Source organism: Drosophila tropicalis, unplaced genomic scaffold (assembly GCF_018151085.1).
Source record: "Drosophila tropicalis isolate 14030-0801.00 unplaced genomic scaffold, ASM1815108v1 contig_867, whole genome shotgun sequence".
Classification (NCBI taxonomy): domain Eukaryota; kingdom Metazoa; phylum Arthropoda; class Insecta; order Diptera; family Drosophilidae; genus Drosophila; species Drosophila tropicalis.
The window spans coordinates 3,465,597-3,488,907 of record NW_027173362.1 but is presented as its reverse complement, the minus strand read 5'-3'; the positions used below and the strand labels follow the sequence as shown (position 1 = coordinate 3,488,907).

The 23,311-nt window shown below is 38.9% G+C and overlaps 1 protein-coding gene across 3 annotated transcripts in view; it reads left to right on the top strand.

The window, feature by feature from the left end:
* rst (roughest) overlaps positions 1-23,311 on the top strand; it is a 240,091-nt gene that overhangs the window by 82,594 nt on the left and 134,186 nt on the right. For all 3 annotated transcript variants that reach the window (XM_068298453.1, XM_068298451.1, XM_068298452.1), the window contains one exon: positions 2,809-2,901. The gene's annotated coding sequence lies outside the window, so the exon portion shown is untranslated. The remainder of the gene's footprint in view (positions 1-2,808; positions 2,902-23,311) is intronic.

The following is a 23,311-nucleotide window of genomic DNA, read 5'->3' as shown; positions in this document are numbered from 1 at the left end:
TTTTTGACGTCTTTGATCAAATTATGTAATTAGTCCTCACGATTAATATTTTCTTCAAATTTGCGGGCTCTTTGTAAGCCAACTCTCCATTGCTGTTCCCTTTTTCACTTAGAAATATCCTTTCCTGACTTTGCCGATTGTGAGAAAAAAAAACGTAGCATATTTTACAGGATCACAGAAATATTTTGGTAAAATTTTTGGGTATTTTTCTTCTACCAAAGGATCTTAAGATGCTAGGAGCTCTCTTTCTATCTCTTTCACTCTCAATGTTTCTGATTTTGTTTGCTTTACTTCGTCTCTATTATTCGTTGGTTCTTCGTTTCACTATCCAATGTGTTGGAATTATGCTACGGCGAAAATGCTCATAAATTTAATGATGTTTTTCTCCTTTACTTGGTTGTTGTTTTATTTTTAAGAGCTTCTTGTTGTGCCGTTATGTTGTTAAGGGTGCAGTGGAGGGATGAAGTGAGAGTGTGTGTGTGTGTGTGTGTGTAAGCCACTTGGGTGCCTAATGAAGGCGTTGATGAGGCGGCAGCAGTGGCAACAGTAGAGGCTGAACCGTGAATCCTTCTCTCCCTACCCTTCCTCTCTCTCTCTTTCTCTGTGTGTGTGTCTAACGTTCTAGAAATAACATTTGTTGGTAATAAATTCTAAAGATAATACACCCAAACAGGCCAGTCTAGGTTAGACTAGGCTTACTTGTGACGATGCGGCGGGTTAAGGTGATGCGGGGGCAGGGCAATAACTCGACTCTCTTTGCTATTTATTGCAGGTCTCCTTCTTTTGCTACTAAGCTAAGCACCAAAAATATAAATTTGCAAAAAGCACAAAACCCAAAACAGATGGTGGAGATGGGAGGCTGCAAGGCATGGCGAAATCGGGGCTGGGCGGGGGAGAATGGGCCAAACAAAACTCTACGCACATTGAAATATGGCTTACACCTGCAATTGTCGATGGCTGATGGCATATTTCAAGTGCCGACGACTCGCTAATGAGTTTTCAGTATTTTTTTTTTTTTTCAAACAAATTTTCTTATTAACTTTTCGTTTTTCTTTTAATTGCATTTCATTTGTTATCGAGAATTATATGTACAATGTGAAGAAAAGCACAGAAAAAAATGGAATTCGTAAATTTTAACTTTACAATTGATCGATGATCGTAAAAGATGGAAAAGGTTTTCTGTGCAAAATAAACAAATCCAGCTTCTTATGAATATCTAAATTAAACGATGTCAAACATTTCTAGAAATTATGTTTTTGACATTGAACCGTTAATCGGAATATAGGTGTAATAGAAACTTGACTAAGACTTTTCAATTTATCAAAGATTTCCGTAGGCTATAATGGTAATAAGTATGCACACACGTTTTCTTTTGGTTCAGTTTTCTTTAAGCATATACTTAACCTCTCTTGGCCGAAGTTTTTTAAACGACTCTAAACACAATTCAGATTTTAAATGCTACTTTGGGATAAGACAAAGCAGATGTGCCATCCACCCACCTACACACACTTGCACACATAATAATAATAATAATAATAATATTCTTTATTTTTATACATATTCTCTCCATATCGAAATTTGTAGCGCCTTTTATGGGCAGGAACTTTTTTTCAAGTAAACTTCTATGTAATTTTTCATAACAAAACACAAAAACCAAAGGAACTCTTTTGAATGATGACTCTCGACTTGACTATACTCTAGAATCTAGATTATTTCCTGATAGATTGTAATTATCAAAAATTAAATGAAACATTGATTTGTTATAACTGAGGAGCAATTGATTTATATGGGAAATTTATTGTTAGTTTTTTGAGCTTGTGATAAGAATCAATACACTCTCACTGTCTGTAGCAGAAGGGTATCGAAAAACTTGAAGAAAACGAAAACAAGGGAGAGCATAAAAGTTACATATGTAAGTACATACATATATGTTTCTTACATCTTTCTTCTACCCTGTCCCTGTGTGTGTCAGGGCCACAGCCACTTCCCCTGCCACGGCTTCCCTCGGCTCAGCCTTTCCGCCACTTTTCTCTTTTGCATATTGTGTTTGTTATTTTCTGATTTTAATGCGGCATTTTGTGGTTGCAAAAGGAGCCAGGAAAAAACAAGTAAGGAACAGCAAAATCCACAAAAAGAAACATTTTATGACATAATTTTTATTCCTCTTGCTGTTGAGAACAAAAAGGACTAACTGACACATCGATGACCTGGCAGGTGCTTCAAGTTCCCTCTGTCTCCCTCTGTCTCTTTCTCTCACTCAGTTCCTCACACTCCTATTTCTGGTCCTTGGATTTGGATTCTGGTTTTCGGTCTCGGTTTAGGATTTACATTACCATACTCATATTCGTATGTATGGCCATAAGCTGTGCGCCTTTGTGAATTGTAATTACAAGCATGTAACCTAATGACACGCCTCCATACTCATAAACCTCCCGTCCGCCGCCTACCGCCTACCGCCTACTTACATCTACATATGTACGTACAGCCTCCTACACATTGCTGGTATATACTTCATATTCTTCTCCTTCCCTTCAAATGCGGCTTGTAAGTGGAAAATGTTGTTAAAACAGAAAAAAAATGACATCCCTGTTGAATGAGGATATGCTTAAAAGAGTTTACACATTCATATTAATTTTTTTTTTGTCTCATTATAAGAGTTAATGTTTCTCCAAATATTTCAAAAAATGTTTTATCATTGCCTAGAACAAATAATAAACTTTGAAAGCCAATTTAAGATGACATAAGTTATTGGGAAGTGGGTATTTGCCAACAATCGATTGACCAATTGTCTCACTTTCATTTTGACAGATTTTCTTCGTGGCACTCTTGAGGTGATCGACCGTGGCTAACCGTGGCAATGTCTAATCCTCTTAAGCGATTGGAAATCCAAGCATCCAAATGGTAAGTTGCATTTTAACAATGAATGTGTTGTCCCCTTCTGACAATGAGTGGGGGAGTGGTGTTAAGGTGTGCGGGTGTGGGGCTGTGGGGGGAGGAAAAACAATTTCTAGACATATGGTTAGGTTATTCAGATGTCGCCAACATTTCTCATCACTTCCTGTACTTTGCATCTTTCGCCTCATTATTTCTGTGGTCTGTTTTGGTTGATGTGTCTTTTTTTCCCCTCCCCACAACTGCAGTTGCCAGTTGGCTTTTCATGTCTTTAAATACCCTTAATTAAGTGTAGGGTATTATCAATTGAATATTGATTCTGAGAAATATTTATTCTTTTTGTATAAGTTTTTTAATATTTTTGATTTCCTAATGATTTTTTGACATATTCTTTTGATTTCTTCTTTCGAACTTGACATTTTTCTTTTAGAGTATTTCAATTTCGGACTATTCGTAGTTTTCAATTTCATGTGTTTCTTTTTTTAGTTCATTTTTTGGGTTTCATTTTTAATGTTTCTCTTTTTTTTTTTATCTCTTTTTTGGTTGAGTTGCTCTTTAATGTGACACCGTAGACATCCATTAAAACTTCATTCATATTGCGGTTATTTTCAGAGCGAGGCGAAAGGACCTCCAATTCTAACCTCTCTTGCTTTTTCCCCTCTTGCCCCTTTCCATCACTTTTGAAAAACCCCAAACCCCGAATAAATCTGATTTCGAAAATGGAATACAGAGTGAGGAGTTGAAACCCGGTGCAAAGCGGGATACATTCCCGGTGTGGGGAGTGGATTTTGTCTGGGGTCGGGTTGGGGATGGTTGTTCCGAGGAGTAGAACAAATAACAGAAATTAGATGAGCTCAGCTTCCAGTTTCCTAGATACCAAGTCCATCTGTCAAACATCGTACTCGGTGACAGTTTTTGTGGCTTTTTATTGTTGTTGTTTTTGTTTTTGCTTTTGTTGTTGAGGAGTCCTGTTGATGATGTTGTTTTTGAAGGCACTGTTGGTGGGGGTGGTGGGTTTAGGGGGTGTGGGGGTTACAACATGTTAAAATATGAGCACATTTCACTGCGTGTGTGTACGTGTACCACATGTGGTTCCTCTTTCATTTCATCTACGTATAGTAGAGTGGAGACCACCCACTCGAGCCACCTAAAATTCTTCGCACTCCATCCTGCCCCATACCAGCCCAGCCCAAGCCACCCCGCCCTGCTATACACTCCATCCGGTATCACTTTGGCTTTTTCATCTACCTGGGGTCTGCCATATGTGGCCTTTTATTACGATTATGATTACGTGTAAGTGCAGGATGAGTTTTTTTTTTTTTTTTTTTGGGGGGTAGAGAACACACAGGAATAGGGAACAGCTGCCAGAATCAATATACTTACCTTGCCATCGCGAACACTCCTTGGTCCCCTCATCCCACTAGCCTACTCTGTGTCTCTTTTGTCTCATTATGCTAATCATAATCATTAGACGGAGGGCAACACAGAGAAATAAAAAACGAGACCCAATCGCAGCTCGCACAATTTGTCACGCTGACATGAAACACAATGGAACGCCTTTTATCGGCCGCAAAAGATCTTTAAAATCACCAGAAAAAACAAAACCGAAACCCGAAAAAAAGAGCAGACCCAAAAACGAAACTACAGCACGATAAAGCGAAAATTAAAGCAAGAGTGTTGGCAGTCGAGGTTATGGAGGGAAAACAGATATCTTTTCGATTTTCGAAAACTTTATCAAGAGCTGAGAATACCCTCTAACGATGGGAGGAGAAATATTTCACTATCTTTGGTAAACTTTAGACAACAATTTCGCTTGAGACTTATAATTTTTATACTTACTCTTTATTAATTTTATGTTTTTTAAATCGAAATCAATAGATTTAATCATATTAAGCTTTATGGATATATTTTTAACTTATTTTTTAAATTTTACTTATATTTGGATACTTATTTCCTTTGGACATCATTTCTAGTGTCCATGTTATACTCTTTTGAATCTTAAAAATCGAAGTGAAAGATAAATGCAAAATATGTTCATTGGTCAGTTAGCCATTAAGACCAAACTTGGGACAAAGACAAGTTCTGTTTAGGCTGTTGTTGTTGTTGTTTTTGTTGTTTAATGGCCACAATGTCGGCGTTGGTGAGATGTGCTCATTGATAATCATAATCAAGCTAATGATGCGGCAGTCGATAAGCCTGGAGTCGATTGGACCGGACTGGTAGCTCCACTTGCAGCTCTAACTTCTTCTTCGTGAGTAACGAAACATGTTTGAAATGGTCTTAACGATGATATAGCACTCCACTTCAATTCAGTCCAGTCCAGTGTGGACCAGTTCCCAATTGATCGCATCTAGCAAAGTGACGATATCTTTCAATTGGCTCCCCGGCAAGATTCCTCAATACTTCGTCTCTACTTAAGCCAAGTCAAGCCAATTAGCCGACTATTTTTTTTTTTTTTTTTTTTTTTCTTTACTTTTGGTTGTGAGAAGAGATAGAACGAAGGATTGGTTGCTGCTGGTGCTGCTGCTCATCGAACTGAAGTCGTCTTAGAGTTTTGGCTAATGAGTGCAATTTGCTTCTTGTCTTGGGCTACTAAATGCTCGCATTAGTTTAGATAAATAGCTTAATTAATACGTTTTGTTTGCATGTCTCTCTGTCTCTCTGTCTGTCTGTCTATCTGTTCGTTTGTCTTTTTGTTTGTATACTTGTATGTATGTATGTATATGGATAACTATTTTGGCCAATGGCAGTGGTCAAAATCGCGCGCAGTCTGCCGGCACAATTACAAACAATAATGAGAAGCAATTATTAGCCTAATGGCATTGTTTGATTTCGGACTGCACTCTTGGGGTCCGATTGGACCACATACATACCTCCAATGAGTAAGTTACATTCATACAAATATACATACATACATATATATTAACTAAACATATGTATATACTACAAATACATACATATATATACAAACACGGGCTGCCAAAGCCGCTAAGTGGGCAATATTTGCAAAAGCTCAGTCCAAAGTGTTAATGTGTTTTGGTTGGCTGAGGGCAAATACTTGTGGATAGATTGTCTGCAATTACCGCTAGTCTCTACATCTCTAAATAATTCTCTAAGGTCAAAAACCAAATGGATAGAATAAAAGAAAAAAAAAAAAAACACACAAAGGCTCAATTCTGGGAAAATCTCTAATGTGTATACATGATTCACAATTCTCCAAGCTAAACTTTGAATAAAAGAAGAAGAAGAAAAAGAATACTCTTAAAGCAACTCTCCATGTCGATCCGGAAGTTAAACTTTATCCACTTTTACTGCTCAAAACTTTCAATTGTCTACACACATTGAATAAAAACATCCACAATCCAACATCAAAATCTCATCTAGCTTTATAATAACTACTTAAATTTTGAATTTCTTTCCTAAAAGGTAATTACTTCTTCTTTGCAATACATCTTCTTAAAGTCGTCAAGACATTGCAGCCTAATGGAATGATGTTTAATACTTACTTTTCGAGTTCTTGTCATATAGTAGATCTTAAGTCGTCAAAATGGAATTGAGGAACTACGAGTATTCACAACTCTACGCAGGTTGGCAAGTTCGGAAAACTCAAGTACTTAATCAATAAAAGTAATGATTTTCTATGTGATGAAAAGAAATCTTGAAATTTCTCTACACTCAATTACTTATGTTGCATTTCCTTCGAGTTGACTTGCATTCTAGCTATTACGCTACTCATAAACAATTCAATTCCATATATTTTCGATTTAATTTCCCATTTTTTGTATTCATTTCATTTATGTTTGAATACTCTGCCGGGCCTTAATGACTGCCCTAGATAGAAAATTTTCGAAAAAACAAAAAAAACAAAAGACATGCCGACCGAAAAGCGAGCAACTGCCACAGACAACAACAACAACAACAACGCGCCACCGACAACGCCCCCATATTGACCGTGACTAATGCAAAATACCTTTGACTATGCCTCACAGTGCCTCATAAACACCTCATCAGTGATCATTACCAAAGCCTTCTACGAACGAAATTAGAAATAAATAAGCCGACGATGGCCGAAACGGAGACCCAAAAGAAATGGAGAAGAGGTAGACTAGAAAAAAAATGTCTCAATAAATTTCAGACCAACAACGCCGACGCAGCACAGAAAACGGTCAACTGTCTGTCCGTCTGACAGACCGATCATCATCATCATCAACGCACTGCAGCTCTACGATAAATCTCTTGGCCGATCGCAGCTCGTTAAAAAAATTAAATTAATAAAAGTTAATTTGCACACAGACACCGAACCGATGATGATGGCTTGAGAAACTAAATCAGACCAAAAATAAGACAATGCATACCCTCCTCCCCCTCGTTTTTTTGCCCCGTATCTGTGTGCCCATGTCAGAAATATGGCAAATGACCAAATCAGAGCTCCAAATTAGCTGCCCACCAATTTTCAGTGGTATTTTTTTGTTTTTTTGTCAATTTTCTCTTGAGTTTTATTTGCTACCCTGTGTTTTCTAAGGCTAAAAAGAGTTATTTGGCATATTTCGAGGCCTATTTGAATAACCTTAAAATAAACTGACTACTAATGAATATCATTATACAACTCATCTCATTGTACTTGATGATATAGAGGGTATACGAGAATTCGCTATCAAGTTGAAAATCGTTTCTTTTTGAGGGCGTTTATGAATTGTGTTGACGGGTCGGATGATGCCGCCATTGCCACTGACGATGCCGCTTCTGATAACGATCGATTTGGCGCTTTTTATTTTTATTTTGTTTCCTTTTTTTATTTTTTTTTTTGTTTTTGGCTTTTGTTTCGTCTTTTAATGTGTCAAAAGCAACGCCAAAGTCGCCTTCAATGAGATGGCGGCATTGATTTGGGGGCGCGAGCATGCGTCTCGCTTTTTTGTCTGAATTGAAGGGATGATAAATGATGAATGACAAGGCAAGAACGGGATGGGGTGATATAATGCGAACACAATTCCTTGAAAGGCAATCCAGGTTTCTAGGTAACAACTGTCTGTTTAAGACACTTTATATATACTAAGTTTTTTTCTGAAAATTAACATTCCAACGATATGTAGAATGTAGTTGAGAATAATTAACCAAATCGGAGAAATTCTTGGAATAATTAAGAAAATTAAAAAGCAATATGGCAAATCTATTAGCCTTGGTTATTAGCAGGCTGAAAATCTATCCCTTGAGTAATGTTAAAGCAGATTCTACCGTCAAGTTTTATTATCAGCATACTCTAGAATTAAACTAGTTGAGAATTACAACCAAAGGAAAAAAAGAGTATCAAAGCTGATCCCTTTTGTGCTTCATTAGATGGCAATTTTAAAATAAAATTGTATTCATTTGTCCATTTGATGATACTTTAAAATCCTGTCTTATTTCAACGCTTAGTCCTCTAATGCGAAGTCCGTCTGAATATTCAAATTTCGGGCCTCTCAAGTGAAATAATTCTGAGTAAATTGTTTCATTTTAGGATCTATATATCCTGATGTGGCCTGCAAATGATTTAGAACCCTTGACAAAAAGAACCTCTTGAGAAACCCTTCAAAATTTCTCTCAACACACACAATAGATTGGTGAAAATTGTCTCCCTTACTTTCAAGTGACGAGATGTGGACGATGATTAGGCTGAATAGGAATAGGAGGTGGTCGCCTAAGCGCACTTCAATGCCAATTGACAATTATTTTTCCAGAGCCCATAAATTAAGCAAGTTTATGGGGGCGTTTCTCAAACATCCAAAACATGAAAATCAAATTTCCTCGAGCCAAACAGACAGGACGAAGAGTCGTCCACTTGTTATGGACATTTGTCAGATCGGGTATAACCATTTGAAAAACGAAAAAAAAAAGGAAAAAAAAAAAGTGATGCGTACACTCCAAATCAGTTGCAAATGCGAGTTTTATGTAAAATCCTGACCAGTGCTTCTCACTCAAGTGCCTCCTCCATCTCCTTCTCCTCCTCCTCCTCCACCTTGTCTTCTTCATCTCTGTGGCTGTGGCTCTTGGTGTGCAGCAGCTGCACTTATCCTTGTAGATAAAGTGCACACTGCATGGTCCTTCTTTTGGGTTTTGTATTACACACACACACACACACCCACACAGGCACATCCAGGATAATGACAAAAAGGGTCCTGGATGTAGGGACTTGGCTACAATTCGTTACATTCTTCAACGTCTTTTTTTTCGTTTTGGGTTTTTTTGTTTTTTGTGTTTTTTCTGGTTCTTGCGGCATCGATTTCATTGAATGTAATTCGAGTTGCAAGTTCTTATCTTCTCCATGTTGCTCTTGTTAGCATTTATCCTTTCCTTTGAATTTGTGCCGCAACTTTTTGTTGTTTATTTGTTTTGTCAACATTTGGTCGTCAGTTCGCGTTTTTTTTGTTTTTTTTGGTTTTTTTTGAAGTTGTCTACAGTTACGCACGATTTTCCATTGAAAGTTTCAGATGAGTTGCCGACTTCGAGTTGCTTCACTTCTCTTGGTTATTTTTTCGGGAATCGAAGCAAGGAAATGCAACTCAATCAAAGACGCTTAAGCGGGGGCCCCACCAACTTGTGTGGCTTTTCTCACACACGCACACATTTTTCACTTGAAGAAAAAAAAATGCGAGGGTCGCTTTGTTGTTAGTCAGTTTTCGTTGGTTCCGTTCAGTCGTTGTGTGTGGTTTTTTTTGATTTTTTTTTCATTTTTCATTGGGCTGCTCTTTTTATACCATACACCCATAGGGTGAAATGGTATATTAAAGTCGCCAAAATGTATGTAACAGGCAGAAGGAAGCTTCTCCGACCCTATAAAGTATATATATTCTTGATCAGGATGAATAGCCGAGTCGATCTAGCCATGTCCGTCTGTTCGTCCGTCCGTCCGTCCGTATGAACACGCAGATCTCGGAGACTATAAGAGCTAGAGCCACCAAATTTGGTATGTATACTCGTGTAGTATGCACATGTTCAGAGTTAATTGGAATTTCGGCCACGCCCCCTTACGCCCCCAGGAATCACATAAAACTGTTTTTCTTAAAAAGTATAACAGCTAGAGACATCAAATTTGGTTTATATACTCGTTTAGTTGGCGCGCAGAAACTAATTGTTTAAACTTTTTGCCACGCCCCCTTCCGCCCCCGGAATTTACATAAAACTGATTTTCTTAAAAACTATGACAGCTACCGACATCAAATTTGGTATGCAGACTAGTTTCATAGACGCGCAGAAACTGGCTATTTAAAAATTTTGCCACGCCCACTTCCGCCCCCGCAAATCAAACAAAACTGATTTTATCAAAAACAAACAAAGCTAAAGTCACCAAATTTAGTATGTATACTGGCTTAGTATTCGCGCAGAGTATATATATTTTCATATTTTGCCACGCCCACTTCCGCCTCCATAATTAAGAAAAAACCGATTTTCTCCTGTAGTTTTTTGACTATCGCATTCAAATTCGGCAGACTAATTAATCTTATCTATTTCTACAAAACTACCAAATTTTATTGAAATCGGACTAGAAACATGCAAAATATGCGTATGAACGTATTTTACTACGCGGTCCACAAGGCCAGAATTGGCCGTTGGCTAGTGGCGGCGCTAGAGTGCTCGTGTGTTCGTAGAGTGAGCGAGATAGCACATACTATGAAACATGTAAAAACAATTTAATAGACATACATATGTATGTACATTTGGTTTTCGAAATTTAAAAAAATTTGTTTCACCTGGTGTATGGTATACCCGAGTCGACGAGTCGACTTACTTGCTTCATTTATTGGCTTAGTCGGTCACCCGCTGGTCGCGACCTTCATTTGTCATGCTTGCCACTCTGCTTTCGTAATGAATTTGTTTTACCCAAAAAAAAAAAAAAAACGGAAAACTACCGTGTCTCAGTTTTCGTTTTCCTGGGTGCTGCTGCTGCTTCATGTGGCGTCAGTAACCGACTAACCAACCGACCAACCAACAGACCGTCCGACCAACCGCCGCGGCGCTTTTCATTGGATTTTCATTAATTTGAGTCCGTGTGTGTTGGTTTTTTGTTGAAGAGGGCACGTAATTGATTTGTGGTTGCATGCACACATCCTAAGCAAATAAATTGGATTTCAGCCAGTGCAGCAAGTGTTTCTCTCTATCCCTAGTACAAGCATTGTAGTTGTAGTGGAGACTAGTGGAGAGTTTGCCAGATGCCAGCCTCGCTTGATGACTTAAGTACCTCTTCCTTAGTTGAATTTATCATTTTTTTTTTTCAAAAGGAAAGTTCATCTTTTCTCTTTTACTCTATTGAAAAGATTTTCATAATTTTCTGCTATTTCATAACACTTTTCCCTATGATAAGGGAGGTGAAGGTTCTAATCTAATAACAGTATTTTCGGGTAATAGAGGGGGTATAGAGAAAGTTCGAATGTCTTGAATTTATGGAGAAGAAAAGTGCAATCACCGAAGAAAACGATAAAGAAAATCTCTTTCTCCTTTACTCACTCTTATTCCCTTATTCTCCCTGCTATAGGCGAATTTCTAGTTCTCCCCCAAAGAGATATGGCACATTATGGACTTTGCCCCATTGGCGACTGACGACAGTCGACTGTGGGCTCTGGTCCCTGGGTATAGGTCTGGGTCTGGCGTCAGCTGTCTGCATAAGTCTGAAAGTCTGAGACTTTCAAAAGTCAAAAATCTCTGCCCCGTTGGCAAGGCGAAAGTTAAAAGAATTTCCAGCCTATGTCAACGACGCGACGGGAACACACTCCGATTGGGGATGCCAGAAATAGATACAAAGATCTCGCCCCCAGTCGTTGTATTCTCTTCACTTCTTTTCACGTCGGATTTTTTTCCTCCTTCTTTTGTTTTTTTTTTGGTTTTCGCATTAAACATGTCAAATGTTCGTCTCGTCGGCTGCAATTAATAAAAGGTGCCTCCACACACAGAGACGGGGGCAGAGAGCGCGAGAGAGAGGCAGAGGAAAACGCACCCCAACAAAATTGTCTGGTCAGATCTAAGAATAGATCAATGCTGGATTGTACCCTAAGCTCCTTAGTCTTCCGCTCCCGCTTCTTCCTGTTGTTGGAATTTCGATTCTGCTGCTGCTGCTGCTTTGCGTGTTAATTTGTTTCGCCCCTCTGTGAGCGCAATGCCGCTGCTCGTTTGAGTGGGGATCCAAAGCACTTCAACTCCACCTCCAAATCTTCACATCTTCACCCACCCACCACATCACGAGACCCCACCAACCCCCTCATCATGCCACCTCCCATTTTGTTTCTAACGTTTCTTGTTATTTATTTGTCGCGTCTGTTTGTCATTTTGAGAAAAGCGACCCCAACAATCCCACCCCACAGACTTTTCTCTCTTGATATTGGTCTTGAAACATTTTTCAATGTTTCGAAAACGTTTACCTTTGCCTGGGGAATGGGCGGTGGGGGAAGCAGAATGATTATTGATCTTTAGCTAGAGAGACGTGCAGGGAGGGAGGGTTGAGAATTTGACTATTTTTGTCACACAAAGCCTCCCTCGCTGTCGAAATTTTCAAAGGAAAAAACAAAAACTAGAAACACTTCCGTTAATGCATTGATATCACGTGTTACATTTGATGACAATTAAACCGAAAAGTAGAAAGCATCTAAACTACAATAAGAACCAGAGAGCCAACTAATTCCCTTCTTGTTCACCATTTTAGTTACATGAGCAAAGCAAATCAATCTTTCAAAAGGGATATATCATAACATACATATAAAGTAATGCGATTACTCAATTTCCAAATTTAGAATACGGAAGCAAATCGCTTAGCTAAAGGCAACTCTTTTCAATATATAATAATTTAGGAAAGTTATGTATGTATATTTCTAAAGTTCTCTTTGACATGACAGCTGATTGACGGTAAGATTACCTTATTTATAATAAGACTATTATAAAGGTTAATTTCCCTTATACCGAGTTACTTATAATTTGTGTTAGGATTATCTGCGGCATATGGAATGAACTAGTAAATCTTAATGACTATTATCTGGTATGTAAATAAGTATTTAAGTCTTTTCTTCCTCTTGTTTGTTTTTCTCCCTCCAACTTTCAACTCATTTAACTTGGTCCGCTCTTTTAGCTCAATCTGCTCCCACTCACTTCAGCGCCATCTCTCGCTCACACACACACACACATTCTACACAACTTGCAATTGCAATTCGCCATTAAAATGTCATGGAATTTCACTTAGAAATGTTGTCGAAAATTTTCTTGGAAAAGAAAAACTTTTAGCTTGGCAATTCTATTGCCAAACGCATTTTGCACTTCAATTGCACGTAAAAATGAAACTGAAAATGAAAATGAAGTGTGCGTATGTGAGTGTATGTATGTGAGTGTATGGGTGTGCGGTTTACTACCCAAAACCCACTCATGTTCTAGCCGCAGTGAAACTGAGGGAAAAGCCCAAACTGCAAACTGAAAAATTCAAGCCTGTTAATATGCGTAATTGTGAGATGGGTAAGGGGCAATTTGTAGGTGGGTGGCACTGAGGTGAGGTGAGTAAAAGATTCCAACTGCCTCAGGTTGACACAATCCTGGCATGAAGTGGAGTTCCATTCCTTTCCACCTTCTCTGATGCCTGTGCCTTTGCCTCCACCTCTGCTTTTGCTTTCGGGTGTGTCTGTCATTGATATGGCGTCTCCTTCCTTTTCCTCTATCATCTCTCCCCCCCTTCCCACATGACATGCCACCCACCTACCTTTCCTTCCTGCCTCCTCACTGTTGTCGTTTTCTCGCCTGTTGTTAATTGTCATTGCTTCGCTTTAAGCCGCTCAGCAGCAGCAAGAGGAAAATTCTGCTTCTTTTTCTTATTGTTGCCTATACCGTGTCTCTGAAAAGTGAGAGTAGGGTATATCGTCATTATTGAATTAAAGTAAAATAGTAGGTACATTTATGACAATACGAATACGAATTCACCTGGATCCGAATAAAGTCGTAAACCTATAGAAAAAAACATAAATTCATGATTCCACTAAGAATTGGAAAGAACTGAAAGAATTAATGTTTTAGACAGATTTTTCTATTAATAAAATTGTGAATTCATATTTTGTTTTTGCTTAAAAGCAATTCGCATTCGCATACGTTTCATAGAGGGTATCATGAAATCCTTAGCTTGGCCCAATATACTGAATTTTTGTTGCTGTTGTTGTTTTTGCTGCTGTTTTCACGCGCGGTTAGCGCCTGTAATTGCATTGCCAAGTAAACGACGTACCGCGAATGTGAGAGACATCTGTGTATGAGTGTGCGAGGGTATGTGTGAGTGTGAGTGTGAGTGTGAATAAGTGAAATTTATTTCAACAGCCCGCCAGGCAATCGCAGTTCCACACCAAAACTGTCGTTTGGCCCCAACTTAGCGAGAGTGAGATAGATATTGAGCGAAATGGCAAAACACAGCGGTCGAGAGAGAGAGAGAGAGAGAGAGAGCGAGAAATGTGATCAAAACTTTAATTTTCACCCAACATTTTAAACAGTTTTAGTTAACAGAATTATGACGAAAACCTCTTGCAGTAAATGACATTTGTGACCCCATCAAGTATACGACACGTGTGCCACACACAGCGTTAGGTTGTGTGTGCCCTACTAAGAATAAACGGAAAAATGCAATCCTCTTGAAAGGATATTTAAAATTACTGACTAAGTTTTTCAGTTTTTGATGGGAAAACATACCAATTAGTCGAATAAACTATATCGGTATTATGTTTTAGTTTCTAATCATCATCTTAAAATCGTCCATTGCTAATTAGTAGTTAGAAAGCTAATCGGATATTTTCATTTCAAATTAAACTGATCACTCACTGCATTCTGGAATACTTTTTAGGGTATTATTAAATAAATATTTATCTCAAGTGCTATAAATGAACATTCATAGTTATAGATTTTGATTTGATAATTTGATCAAACAGAACGATGGATTCAGAAACAATCGAAACTGAACAAAAAATGAAATAAAAATACATATTTTAAGCTTTGGGCTTTTAATATAATTTCATATCAATTTCAATTGATTGATTGATTGATTTACCTAAAACCATAAATCACGACTTAACCATCCAAATCTGTGTCAATTTTTCAACATTTTTACGATTTGCTTTCCACCCCAAATTCTGTTTAGGTTTTTGTTTTTTTTTTTTTTTGCCGTTTTCCTGCTTCCTTTGTGCAATTTTTCTTAGTTTTATCAGATCGCTTGGAAAAAAAAGAGACAGCAACTAGAAGATGGCAGGCAACAATTAAAACAGTAAAACACTTGGCTGCCTTCAGAGCAGATGAAAACATTGTTAAAAAAAGGAAGAGAGAAGAAAAAAAAAAACAAACAAATACAAACACAAGTAACAAAATATACAAGAAGAATGGACAAACTAATTTTCCCAAGTCATCGGATCTATACACTTTTCTCTTCCAGACTTTACAAATTTTCCGTTTCCCTCTTAAGTAGGTGGCGATTCAATTAAGGACTTTCTACTGTATCGAATGACTTGGTCGACAGAAAGTATAAGTTATCATTGATAGACTAAAGATCCCAATATATTAGAGGTTAGGAGGTGCATGAGTTAGAGATGGCAAAAACAAATCAATAATCGATTATTGAATCGAAGGTGAGCGACTATTTCTATTTCTTATGATAAAACGATTAACGATTCAATTAATCGAAGGGAATTTTTCGACTTAACTAAATCGTATATTTGAGCAAAATATCTTATCTTATATCTAATAAAGATATCACCATGGAGGAGTCATAGTCTAGAGAACGTTGTTTCCCCTACGATAACCAAATAACGATCTTTAGCTTATATCTCCTTTTCGAACTCAAGATCATAAAGATTCAAGTTCCATGGGCGAAACTTTTGTTTTCAAATGTACTTGTAGATAGTTAAAGTAAACAATTATTGGGAAAATGTTAATATTCCCATGTTGAAAGGGTATTTGAAAAGGGGAAAAAAGCGTAGAGCATGGGGGTTGAATAACAACAAGAACAACAATTAGGTCTCTGACCAAGTGGCCGAGTGCCGAAAGAGGCAGGCCAGATAGAAGGCAGTGGCGAGGGGGAGAATGGTAGCATGAGTGCAAAGGGAAGAGAGAGAGAGAGGGAAAAGGAGTCAGTGAAGAGGGAGATGAAACCAAAGATTCGCAACAAAAATCTGCTCAATCACTTTTCACTTAACCCAACACACAAGAACTTCAAGTTGAACCAGAATGTGCAGGCACAAAGCGTAACTCGTTGATGCAAGGCGGAGATGGTGAAGGGCATTTGTAGAAGCAACAGCAGTCAAGAGACGAGAAGAGGGAAGTGGTGAATGGGGGTTTGACCGAGCAGAATGAGCAGGGGCATAAAAGTGATGTGTGGGCTTTTGAACACCAAAAATACAAGAGAACAAACAACAACAAAAGCAGCAGCAGCAAGCAAAAAGCAAAAGCAAACTTTACGTGGATGATGATATGCAAAAATAACATGTCTTTCAATTAAGCAACGACTACGAGATACCCTCTAGTTCAAATTTGAACTATGGCTAGAGAAAGGCTCATAAGAAACTCTGCCTTGGTTTTTTCTTTCACATTTCATCGACTTTTTAAGATAATTGTTGAATTTTCTTCAATAATTTGATCAAGATTGTCAATTCAGATGAATTTAAAAGAAAGCTCCAAAAACTAGTGGGTGATTAAGATCTTTAAGAGCCAAAGAGATCATGATCAACATCTCGCTTCTGATCACTTCGATATGCCCATTCAATCGTTGTCTATAGGATAGACAAAGGCAAACCAAAGATGGAGAGAGCGAGACGAAGGATAGGTTTGCTGGAGGTCGGCTGGCACACATGTGTGTGTGTGTATCAGTAGCGTGTGTGTGTGTAGGGCCAAACACATCACTTGATATTTAATTCCTACTCCAAAAATAAAAGCGTTCCTCAGCTACGTCAGCATCAGCAGCAGCAGCAACAGCATCAAAAGCCTCACTTGACCTAAAAATACAAAGAAAAAAAAGGAATAAACAAAAAAGAAAAAAATGGAGAAGAGCGAGAGAGACAGAGAGAGAGAGAGAGAGATAGAGAGATGAAGAAAAAAAAAAAACATATTGCTTGACCAACAAAAAATTGTTGTACCAGGCAAAAGTAAACATGGAACAGGCCCCAAGCACATTTTGGTCCATGACGAAGGGCAAACACGAGACCAGACCAGACCAAAACAAGGCCAGGTCGAGGATGACCCAGGGATAATGTCGTGAGTGTCGTGTCGTAATATTCACGAATAAGCATCAATTATACCAAATCGAACCAGAATCAAAGACTTTGCCCACTTCTTGACTTCAATCTGCTTATGTGTTAAATCGGTTAGTCCTTTTGATGATTTGTTTACTCTTATTTGCAGAATTATCCTTCGTCGCATAATTTTCTGTCTCTAGGGGGAATTTGCTTTCTCTAGGCGAAATATTCCTGATAAACGCTCATTAAAGAGCAACCAAAAGAAAATTCAGGAGCTGGGCAGCAACACAAGAATTCTGTGACTTAACAGATTTTATGCCTCGCCTTCTTCTTCTGGTGATTCCCTTTCATCCGCTTTTGCCTTGCCTAGGTCCTCCTTAGCTTGATTGCCTTTTTTTTCGTTGCAATTTTTTGTTGTTGGTGGTCGGGTTGGTGTTGTTGTTGTTGCTTGGCTTGCACTACGTTGAGTAGGAGGTTCTCGACTTATTGGCATTTTCCGAATGTGTCAGCAGCAGGTGCCACGCCTACACGCCCATATACCCAGATCTCCATACGCCCACCAATCAGCCCGCTTTTGTTGATGATGAAAGTGCGTCAAATGGTTTTTTGATTTGCTGTTTGCGTAACTGAGCTCCAAGCCAAGCCAACTCCTTCCTCCATCCGGACTCGCACTCCCATTCCGACTCCCACCCGTTACCAACTCCACAACATCATCCGCATGTGCCTGCGCCTCTCCTAATTGTGTATGCGTGTGCTGTACTATGGACTACGTCGTAGTAATACTCCCTCTCATCATCATCCTCCTCCTCCTTCTCCTCCTCCACCTCTTGCTTCTACAGGATTCTTGCGTAAATTTAACAAGTTCGCACTTGAGGCAAAAACAAAAACTAAGGCCTGTGAAAAGGCTAAACTGAGTTAAATAACACAAAAAGTGTGGGCGATGGGAGACGGGTAGGTCGTCGGCGCTGGTGTAGCTAGGGTGGATGGGTGTTGGAGCAAGTCTCGTAAGGATTAATTTGATTTAGATGTTGGAAGTGTTTTAGATGATATACCCTAAATGTAAATTGCGGCATGTGGGCGAGGCTAAATCAAATTTATGGCATTATTTTTGGTGCAATGAAGTTGGAAGAATATGATAGACTATGAAGAAGATGGCAAATCTAAGGAAAGAAAGGAGAAAGCATGGAACACGTGAAGAAAAGAAGAAATAAGGCATGTAAGAGGAAACATAAAGCCAAGAAACGCAAAGAAGGCAAACAAGGATTATAAAGGAAGTTAAGTTAAGACTAAAGGAAAGACTTGAGGAAAAAGTTACGTGCTACGGAAAGAAAGAGAAAATGGACCCAAAAAAGAAACAAAGAAAATAAGAAATAAGATGTAAGTAAGAAAGAAGGAAAGATAAAAAGAAGCCAATCAGGAAAGAAACGACAAAGAAGATGGAAATGTGAAGAAGAAAGGAAGATATAATAAAGTAAAGTGGAAGAATGAAGTATAGGAGAAGGAAGGATAGATAAGGGGGAAAAGATAGTAGAAAAACAGATAGATATGTAGATTGAGATAGGGAAGAAGGGGCAAAAGAAAAGAAAGAAGAAGAAATAAAACTTAGAGCTTATGAAAAGTTTGGAAGATGACAAGGAAGATGAGAAGACTCATGGATCTTACCTGCGACTTTACATGGATTTTCGGCGTGATTCAGAAGTCCTCCGCGGTGGGTGGCAATTCCTTAGCGAAAGTGTATCCAATGCGCGCTACAATGCTAAATCAGTCATGTAACCATCCTGTTGACTCATTTTTCTCTGGTTTGGTTTTATTTTGTTTTGTGTTTTTTGTGTTTGTCGGTCGAAGAAACAAACAAAGTTGCCACGTTGCCGTTGACAGCTCACAAAAACACTTAAAACGCTGATTTACGTCACGTCTTAGACAGGCAGTGAACCCTTCATTGAATAGTAGTAGAATGGAATGGGAGGTTAACATATAAAGCGCCGATTGGGGGATTGTGGAGAATTGTGGGGTCAAAGGATCATTACAACGCACAAAAATTTGTGTGTTGACGCGCATTTGGCAAATTGACTTTGTACAAAGTGCAATTGAGAGAGAATGGAATGGAATGCCTGAAAGCCTTCAATGACGGCGCTACAAATCGATGAGGTGTCGGGTTAAGTTCCGACCCTCTTTGTGCAGGATGATGGACGAACGAACCAACGGACAGATGGACGGCGGGACCTACGGACGGACAGTAGTGCTGGTACTTGGGCAAACCTTTATTTGCAGTTGTTGTTTTTTTTTTCCACTCGCTTTTTTTGTTGTTGCTTTCTTTACTTGTTCTACTTGTTTGCGCTTTGACAGCTGCAAATTAATTAGATTTAATTATTTGACGTTGGCCCCGCTGCTCCTTCTGCTGCTGCTGCTACGGCTGTTCTTCATTTAACGTCCTTCGACTGCTGTGTTCTGCTGCCAACGTCCTTCGTCCATTGATTGAGCCTAATTAACTGTACTTGAAGTTTGTAAGCGCTTGGCAAAATTTTAATCATCCATCAAAGCCAAAAACAAGGCCACCCAAATATGTGAAGGGTTTTAAGAGCTCGCCAAGTATATCAAAATGCGGCAAGGTGAAGAGAGGTGGAGAGGTGAAGAGAGGTATTGGATGGGTTGAGAATTAGGACAGATATTTTCTTGTCTTGTATCTATTACAATATGTTTGCAATTATGGAGAAGGCACTGACATCAATCAATTAACTTCTTATCAGTGGATAATTTCCTCAAGTCTCCAAGTGGGTTGCCCTCGGGAGTCGGGTGAAAGAGGCGCTTGCTGTCATTTGGTGGGTGGGCATATTAACCTGTTGCCAAGGACAACAATATTTGTGCAAATTGAATTCAATTTTAGACATAATTACATATTTACTTACATGTGTATGTATACATATATGTACATACATATATATGTATGTACTTAAATCCACCGCCATTAGTTGGGTAAATAAACTCAAGATTTTCTCTCATCGTTTCTCGATTGAGTGCTCTAAATTTGAAACATGTCTCGGCTTTTGATGATTTATAATAGTTAAGTAAATTTAGTTTTGCGTAATTAATTCAAGAAATAAAAAACCTCATTTATCAATCAATCTAATCGAAATGGTAACACGAGTATGTCAAGCCGCAAAATAATAGCAGAAACTTAAATATTTCGATCCCATTATCGAATGCCAACGACTTTGTGATACTCTTCAAACGCTTTGAGATAGATATTGATTGATTGATTTTGAACTTTTGAAATACTATAACAAATGAGGACAGATTTTAGACAGGATCTCTTAAGGAAAGAATTTCAAAACCAATTACAAAACGAGATCAGATGTATCTCCTGGATAAATATCATGAAGATAGAGTAATACCCTCCTCAGGCACAGTAAATCGAATCGAATACTTGACAAGTGTGGCAAAAAAATCAAATAGAAGAGAAAAAAATAAACGTTCCAACTCACACATTCACGCCAAGGTCGCTGCTCCCCCTAAGTTTCCACTTCCACACACAGTTGAAACCGAAAATTGGCTTACAATTGGCTTGTAAAGCGACGACTAAGTAAATCAAACGTCAAGTGGCTAAAAAAAAAAAAAAAAAAACCGAAACGAAAAAACGAAGAAATAAATAAAAAGCGATAAAAAAAAGAAACAACAAACACGTCACGGCAATTAAAAGCCAAGTATGGGTACACTAGTAAGAGAGGTGAATGGGGCAGGCAGCAAAAAAAGAAGAAGAAGAAGGAAGAGGAGGGGAAGGAGGTTGGAGGGGACGAAAAAAACAGAAATACTGAAACGTTGGCAATTGACCATTTCAAATGCGCATTCCCAATAACGGACAAGAACGTTAGCCAAGCAGTAAGAAAGAAACGCTCAAACATTTTTTGCTTTGACACTTTTTTTGCTCTCCGGACGATGGCCATATCCATGACGAGGACGGGAGTTGGATATTGAGCTGGAGAAGGCAACTAACTACTGAAGAACTTAGATATTCGTTGGCCCGTTACCCCGATAGTTTTATCACGCGCATATCACTAGAGTTTGACCTTTTCGAATACCTCCCCTCCCAGCGCACATTTATCCATTGCATATTCCATTTAAGAGTTAAGTCTACAATTATGCTTTAGCCTGACCACAGACATAGATACTCTGCATGCCAAATGTCCAAATAGAGGGGGGTTTTTAAGTAAGGGCAAGAGAGGTAAACATGGGTTGGGAAAGGACATAATGGGGGTAAAGGAAAAACTTTTCCACTTTGCAACTATTTCAAAAGTAAAACGAAACTTGTGCCCCACTTAGCCTTTACTTAGCAAGCTCGGCCACTGCTACATCTACTTTGCCACTGCTTGTGATCCAGATCCTGCTCTTGCTTCTGCTTCTGCTTCTGCATCGGCACCGGCGCCTAACTCCTGCTCCTGCAATCGTTTGCGTTCTGTGTCAACGCTTTTAACTCCCCTTTTAGCCGCCTGTCGTCGTTGTCGTTCCTGTATTCCGTTGCCTTTCTCTTCGTCGATTTCCAATGCGGTTCGTGTCTTTGCCTGCTGCATGATTTATGATTTTTTGCCCAAAAAAACACAAAAAAGGCATTTGCGGCCTGGCCTCGAGCCAGTCAGCGAGAGAGAGAGAGCCAGAGTGCCTAGAAGCGTTCAAAGTTGTCGACTCAAATCATTTTAATTGAAAATTACACATGAGCGAAGCCAAAAAGTATAACAAAAATCTATGAAAGGCGAAATAATTCCTTGCATATCGAATAGAAATATACCCTATCAAATATTTACATACATTCAAAAAGTGCTCTGAATCTATTTTCTCTCTTTCTACACAAACAGATATTCAAAATTCACGAAACAAGACAAAAATCCAATCGATAAGCCTTTCAAGTGTTTCTAATTGAGAATCTTATGAAACTATATAGAATCTTAGTCCTAGAAACAAGTTATACATATTTAGTGTAAATAATATTGATGTTCCATTCCAATGTTTGTAGTTTTTAGGACAAATTCGATTCTAGCCTTATGAATACAATAGGTGGGACATTCTAGAATTTCCAATTGAGGATGTCAAAAAACTATGTATGTATGTATATATAATCTCTTTTAAATTAGCTAATTTGGCTATTCCAAATGACTTGAAAGTTATTTAAGGAATTAAATTTATTTCATTTATAAAGTCGAAAGGTATTCAAAATTGTTGTTAATACTTTGCATTCAATCTCATATTGCTTGTTCTTAGACATTTTGCAGTCACTGTTTGTTATGGTAAGGGCATTGAAATGTATACAAATATGTATTTAGACAAGGGATCAGTGAAGAAGATGTAGAGAAAGGGAATAGGGGATGGGGCTAAGAGAGAGGTAAACACATGCCCTTGGGTTTGGCCCCAAGGTTTCGCGATGACGACGATGAAAACGTCGAACTGACTGGCTGTCCGGATTCGGGTCCGGCCCCAGGCGCAGGCTTGGCCTTAGCTCTGGTTGGATTTGGTTTGGTCTTTGGCTAACCGGGACTGGGTGGTCCTTGGTCTGCCTGCCGTGTGCCGTGTGCACATGGCACGTTTTGTACGTACCGGAAATGTCCATTCACTTGCATATTAACAAAGTTCCGCACAGGCCAGCAAATAGCAAAGCGACCTCTTGGTCTCTTTCTCTCTTGCTCGCTGCATATACTTTGGCAGTACTTAATAAACTCCCGAGACTTGGACGGACACACACACACAGACACACACAAACACACATATGGCAAGAAGAGGAGAAACGAGGAGAAGGCCAACTAAGTTGCTCGTACATCATAGCATACAGCTGTGCGAATACCGCCTGCTGTGGTTCAACTTAACTTGAGTCAAATAACTGATGAAGAAAAAAAGGGGGAAAGGGGAGGGCTGTGGGGTGATAGGAGAGCACTGATGATGGTGGTGGCTGGTGGACGAACAGGAAAGTATTTCAAAGGCACCGGAAACAGGAAGCAAGCAATAATTCAAATGAATTTCAAATCAAATCATTACAAAACATTTACAAAGTATGCGCAGAGCGTTGCACAAAACCGCAGGAGAGAGATTCAATTCGAGTTTCATTCCCTTGCCGATTGGCCCCCACGTTGGGCACCAACTTTGACTTTTGCCAGTTAAGAGTGGGAGCAAGCGGCGCATAAGACAGGTGGCAAAAGGGTAGAAAGGGGACGTGATATCGACTAGCTTTGACTGCA